At 39.2% G+C, this 6,444-nt stretch overlaps 1 protein-coding gene across 4 annotated transcripts in view; it reads right to left on the minus strand.

Annotated features, from left to right (window-relative positions):
- sbf2 (SET binding factor 2) overlaps nucleotides 1-6,444 on the minus strand; it is a 245,236-nt gene that overhangs the window by 222,131 nt on the left and 16,661 nt on the right. The gene's annotated exons all lie outside the window — the stretch shown is intronic.

Genomic DNA, 6,444 nt, shown 5'->3' on the forward strand with positions numbered 1-6,444 from the left:
ATTTTTAAAGTGACTTCGAGGTAGAATTGATTGGTCCCATTAGCTGCATTGCTAGCCACCTAGAATGAGCTGATTTTTACGTGTTAAAAAGTGAAAGAAAAAAAAAATTGTCTTGTCTCTCATAATGATTTTGAACAATAGGCAAAATTCCCCAAGTGCAGTTCCCCTTTAAGCAATCTGCACATTTTTATTAATGTTTTTTTTTTTTTTAAGATACTGGTATATACTGTATACGGGCTTAACCATCATCAATCTTCTTCCGCTTATTCGAGGTTGGGTCGCGGGGGAAGCAGCCGAAGAAGAGAAGCCCAGACTTCCCTTTCCCCAGCCACTTTGTCGAGCTCTTCTTGGTGGATCCCAGGCCAGTTGGGAGACATAGTCTCCCCAATGTGTCCTGGGTCTTCCCCGTTGCCACCAACCGGCCGGACGTGAATCTAAACACCTCCCGAGGGAGGTGTCCTGGGGGCATCCGGAGCAGGTGCCCAAATCACCTTATCTGGCTCCTCTCGATGTGGAGGAGCAGCGGCTTTACTCTGAGCTCCTCACGAATGACAGAGCTTCTCACCCTATCTCTAAGGGAGAGCCCCGCCACCCGACAGAGGAAACTCATTTCCGCCGCTTGTACCCATCACACTTACATTAATTACATTACACAAACTGAACAAAGTAGGCATGTGCCAATACATTGATTTTTCGATGCATCAAGATGTGACACGTGACTATCAGTATCAATCAGCAAATGTTCGAAAATCTAATATTTTCTTTGAGGGCCAAATGACAAACAGAACCGCTAGAAATGGGTATCGAATTCAGTACTGTTAGGTACCAATTCACGTAAAATCAAACAGTAATTGGTCTTCAGCAAATAGTCCATTAGAAAAAAGCTTTGACTTATATTATGTTGATTGGATTGATTGTTTAATGAGTGTAACTACCAAAAATGTATCAAATCCGGACCGCACTTTAAACACCCGAACATAGTTTCTGCATGGCCGCTGCAATGCAGAGGACATGAGAGCCGTGGTGTGTGGGTGCTGTAATCTGTGTGGTGGCAAACAGCTGACAGTTTTAATTTTATTTCCATAATGCACACATATTAAAAGTGCAATTTTAATGTTGATGTGCATTTTATAGAAAAAAATGAAGGCTATGAAGGTGTGTTTTATTTAATTACTCGATTAGTCAAACAAACTGATTAATTACTCGATTACTAAAATAATCAATAGTTGTAGCCCCAGGCACTATAACACGATACCTTTGTCGCACATGATATCACGTCCAGTGGCAGACTCGGCTCTGGCTCAAGCACTTGGCGGGCAAAAAAGGCATATTCATAGCAGACTTCCTCTAGGTTGCAATTTTTCATGCCAACAAAGTAAGATAGAAGGCGCTCACAATGCTCACTTTTGAAATTGGGGCTAGCTCGAAACTAGTTTTACTGATTAGTAAATTTACATGACATGTTTAATATCTCCAAATTTGGTAATCAAAACAAAACACTGGCACATTCAACTTAATGCAATAGACTACTTCCGGACTATAGCAACGCACAAAAAATAGAGTGACAAAGTTTATTTGTGTCAGCCTCAGCCTGCACTTTGCATTGTACACTTCACAACACATCTAATACAGAATTTGTTGGAATGCCATAGAAACACATAGCAGAAGAGATCCGTGTTGCCACTTCATTGAAGTACGCAATAAACGTGACACGAAAGAAGGCAGTAACAAGAGTAGTCATGCATTTATTTGCTAATCAATTACAAGCGGTCATGAAAGGCAAAGTACGTGTGCAGAAAACCTCCACAAAGTTGCTACCAAACCTTTATCACCTCTAAAAGTTCTAAGAAGACACAGCTGAGAGACAGTCTTCTGTGTTTGGCACCAGTTTGCCTTAATGGTGAAAATAGTAAACCAGTGGTGTTCAAACTGTCATTTGTGGAACGCTACTTTTTTTAATGGAAAAAAATATGGCCTCTTTATGGCACATGTAGCAATAACATGAACAAAAAAAACAGTAAAATTTGAAAAATTAGAGCAAAAGGACATAATGCAATGAAAAAAGCTAAAATAATAATATTTCCATAGTAAGAAATAAAAACACAAAGATGTGACTTTAAATATATGTTTAGCCTTTAGATTAGCCTATTTCATAAAAAATGACATGATGCAATTGCGCCTTGACCATATTTAGAGAATATTAAGATTAATATTGTTTATAAACTTGAAGGCTCCACGCTACTGCTGTTCTTTTTTTTAATGAAAAAATAGTACTTGTATTTATGAGCATATTTACAGTATAAGCACAGTAGTGTTTGTTTTGATATACTGGGAGGTTATAGAACACTGCTGTTCTTTTTTTAATGTATAGTAACCTCGTGGGAGGCACTAATGCAATTCAAACTACGTGCAAAAAGATGTTAAAGCATAGTGATCTTAAATACTTCGCAGTTTGGGTCCAATTTTTACTTTCATCATGGTGTTGATTAAGTATTAAAAAAATCATGGAAATTCACAGGTATCAGTATCGACTATTGAAAGTTTGGTATTAAATTTTATCATGAATGTGCTTGACATATAAAAAACATTGTTAGATGATTTTTAGAAGGCTTTATAGGCGTAAATGGTGAATCCCAAATTACTTGCATTGTAAGCCTCCTTGTGCTAGCTGTTTTTTTTACCATCTAGAATGCAAAGAAAAGCGAAAGATGTGAGCGTTCTTGTCTCTTGATTGTGGATGATGGGCACAATTCCAAAAAAGTGCAGTTTTCCTTTAAATAAAAACATATAACTTCACATGAACACACACAAAAGAAAAAGCTGGGTCTAATCTTTGACTTATTCGACGTTATTGATGGCGCAAATAAATTAATGTGCTTTGCATCAAGGTGGCGAGGAAAGTTGGCCGCACACTGAAAAAAAGAAGCCACTCGTGATCGGCTACCAATCAGCAGCTAACTTTGCATGTACATTCACAGTACAGAGGTGCCTCTCTAAATTACTGTCACTTCTAGCTCTCCTCACAAGATCGAGAAGCTGTTTCTATTGGGCACTCTATTTGTTTTTAAATTGTTTTTACTGAATCATTTGGCGCAGTTATGAGACTTGTCCAGGCTGACCCACCTTCTTCCCGGATGCAGCTGGGATAGGCTCCAGCCACCCCCGCAACCTCGAGAGAGACAAGCTGTAGAAAAAAATGGATGGATGTATGGCATTACATTTTTATGTTTATGTTGTAAGTTGTGCTTTTAACTATAGTGTGTGACAACTAATGTTTGTTTTTGTTGTTATATTATATGTATTGATGAAACCTGTTTTTTCCTGCCCTCTCTGTCATGTCACTCTTGTAAAATAGATTTTAATCTCAAATGAGTTTTGACCTGGTTAAATAAAGGAAAATGAATGAACAAGACAGAAGTGACGGTTTTTGGTGGCGCCACTGGTACCCTCTTGTAGATTTAAGGTCCTCTGACCCAGTATATAAAACCAACAAATATAAACATGGGAATAAAAATGCAGTCAGATTTGAAGCTAGACAGTGAGTACATTTTCATTAACTAAATTAGTCCGATTTCTCAAATAAGTTAGTTTGTTTGTATTTTCACACCTACATCATGTGAAGTCCCAGTGTCTATGCACACTCTCTAATGTGACTATTGGTCATACGCCATGTGCCTACAGTACACTGTGGGGGCACAGGTTTCCTTTTAGCACAGATTAGACATATATTGCTTTTCCTTATTGCGACTATTAACCAGAGGTGTGGACTCGAGTCACATGACTTGAACTCGAGTCATGAATTTGATGACTTTAGACTCGACTTGACAAAATGTAAAAAGACTTGCAACTCGACTTAGACTTTAACATCAATGACTTGTGACTTCACTTGGACTTGAGCCTTTTGAATTGACATGACTTGACATGACTTGCTACTTTCCCCAAAACCCAAAGATGAAAAAGTTATTCGGGAGCGCTCCGTATTTTTCATTGTGTACTTGTCTATCAGCGTTGCGTGTGTCAGCTGGTGTGCTCTCAGTACAACAGCCAATCAAATTAGATCTACTTTGTTTTCATCACACAGCATTCATCCAATCAAATTGCAGGACAACCAACGAAGAAGACATGTCCAAACCACACGCCAGTGAACAAAAAATGATTCCTAAAATAATTTCGTTTGGGTATAAAAATTACGAGGTGGTCAACACAAAACGGTTTGCAGTATGCAACACATGCGGTTCGAAAATTACTGATGGAGAGGCAACAACTTCCAACTTCGTCCGGCATTTGAAGTTGCACAAAGAAGGGTAAGTTTTGAATGTAAGATAACGTTTATTGGCTAAGTAACGTGACTTTTATTTGCTGTGTAGTTAAATCAGTGAGGCTGTAAACTCACTGCTAACGTTATAACGTTATTGCAAACACGGGAATCTGTTGCAGTTCACTACCTTATTCATACTTTTTGTTCAGTGATTTTTTTTAAGCAGGGTTACGTTAGTCAATATATCACACGTAACGTTAGACGGCGGTCAGCAGCACTGCGTATTTTAGCCACCTAAAAAAGACAAAAATAGTAAAATAAAGGTCAGTTAAAATGTATACTATATTATGAATATGTGTACCGTTTTAGCTAGCTTTCTGACATACTGTTGGTTGTTTACCTCAGTGGTCCCCAACCACCGGGCCGCGGCCCGGTACTGGTCCGTGAATCGATTGGTATCGGGCCGCACAAGAAATATCTTTTTTAATTTTTTTTATTAAATCAACATAAAAAACACAAGATACACTTACAAGTAGTGCACCAACCCCAAAAAACTCTCCCCCCCTTTTGTTCTGGGCATTGAACATAAAGACTCTTCCTTCACTGTTCCGAGTGGCCATGAGAGTCTTGGCAGTGCCTGCCTCCAGTGCTCCAGTGGAGCGAGTTTTCAGCCATGGTGGCATCATACTACGCCCCCATCGTGCACAAATGACTGACAGACTCTTGGCTAATTTGGTCTTTTGCAAATGCAATGCAGCATAGGACCCTGACATATAAAAAGTACAACTTTTTTGTTATGTTCACGTATATGTCATGTTTTTTCAATGTTAACACTTTTGTACAAATAAGTACATTTGCACTTTATTTTTCAATGTGTTTGTTCTGTAAAGGAATGAGTTAATGTTTAAAATGACTGGTTAATAGTGCTATTATAAAGTGCAATGTCAGCACAATTTTCTTTCCTGCAATTTAAAATGCACTTGTTTTAATAAATAAATACAGCGTTTGAAAAGCATACACAATCTGTGTTAATATATTAGTCTGTGGTTAAAAGGACTTGAAAGGACTCGAAACTCAAAATGCAGGACTTAGGACTTGACTTGAGACTTTCCAGTCTTGACTTTGGACTTGACTCGGGGCTTGCCTGTCTTGACTCGGGACTTGACTCGGACTTGAGGGCAAAGACTTGAGACTTACTTGTGACTTGCAAAACAATGACTTGGTCCCACCTCTGCTATTAACCATACACCATGTACCTCCTGTACACTGTGGGGGCACTTTTTTCCTTTTAGCGCGGATTAATATATTGCTTTTCCTGTTGATCTATGACGTCACATCAAAACAAAACATCTACAGCTCCTTACAGGTTGTTGTACCTGATGTCTAATGCAAAATTGCACAAATTAGAAATATGATGTTACATAGCAGACAACATCAAGAAATTATGTTGGATTGTGCCACAAACATGACACATGCAGATCCGAAGCAAAGAAAGATTGGCAGGAGAGAGTTGTTTCAAAGGGAATTTTCAGATGAAGAATCATGAAAACAAAATGTTGTAATGTCTCAAAGTTCATTCATAACAGACTCTGTGGATTGATGAAGTTTCAAATCCAAAGGAAAAGACCATTCGTGCCCCAGCCGATACTGTTCCAGATGAGGGTTGCTATTTTTCTGGACAAGCTTGCCAGTTGTGCGGAATACAGCGTTATTAGCTGTGTTTCCATTGCAGTTTTTTCACAAAATGATAGCGATGTTTCAAAAATTTAGATTAGCTACATTTGCGACTTGTAGGTGTTTCCATTAAAGGGTGTTTTGCGTCATGAGCCGTAATTCTCGTAAAATCTCATCTCGTGAGACTCCACTTTGAGGAAGATATTGCAGCCATTGCTGTTGCCGTGACATCAATAGAAGACAAGTGATTGCTCAAAGGCAACACCCTTACGGCCCCCTTGACACTTGTGGTTCTCTCTGAGCCTGCGGGGAAAACAACCCATGAGACGGCACGGTGTGGCGGTGCTGCCTCGGTCGCCCCCGGTTGACCGGCCGCAAGTGAGACCAATACAACCCGTCTGCTTAAGTTGTCCTGCATTGGCGCCCCGCCGGTTTGGTGTTTGGGTGTTCTCTAAATGCGAAAAAAGTGTTTCCATCATGATTTTGCAAAAAACTTCCAATATCGTAACGTC

This window comes from Nerophis lumbriciformis, linkage group LG06, assembly GCF_033978685.3.
Source record: "Nerophis lumbriciformis linkage group LG06, RoL_Nlum_v2.1, whole genome shotgun sequence".
Taxonomy (NCBI): domain Eukaryota; kingdom Metazoa; phylum Chordata; class Actinopteri; order Syngnathiformes; family Syngnathidae; genus Nerophis; species Nerophis lumbriciformis.